A 548-nucleotide genomic window follows, 5' to 3' on the forward strand; every position below is an offset into this window, starting at 1 on the left:
CTGTGTATGGAAGCCCTGCGCACTTCATCCCAGATATGTCGCTCATTAACTCTATCAAGAGTGGGAGGTCTATATATTACTCCTGTGATTAATTTTTCCCTACCGTCGAAAAATTCTATCCAAATCGTTTCTGTATTCCGCTCAGTTTTTATTTCCTTATTTATTTAACACTTCAGATTATCCCTGACATAGATTGCTACTCTGCCTCCTTTCCTAATCTGCCTATCGGTATGGAATAATTTGTAACCTGCAATTTGGTATTCGACAGGTAACTCACGTGAGTCTAGGTTGATCCATGTATCGATTTTTTCGGTACATACCAAGGCCCTAATATCATCCATTTTGTTTCTCATACTTCTACTTGAACATACAAATTATTATAGTTTACAGTTGATGGCCCCTGTGTGGGCTGGTCATGGAGACACCAGGTGGTGAGGTGTTCACGTGGTCTAGTAACTCGTCCTTGGGTGTTGATATAAGGGACCTCACGTGGTCATGGAGACATCGGGTGGTGTGGTGTTCATGTGGTGTAGTAACTCATCCTCGGG

This window comes from Homarus americanus, unplaced genomic scaffold (genome assembly GCF_018991925.1).
Source record: "Homarus americanus isolate GMGI-L3 unplaced genomic scaffold, GMGI_Hamer_2.0 scaffold39155, whole genome shotgun sequence".
NCBI classification, from domain to species: Eukaryota; Metazoa; Arthropoda; class Malacostraca; order Decapoda; family Nephropidae; genus Homarus; species Homarus americanus.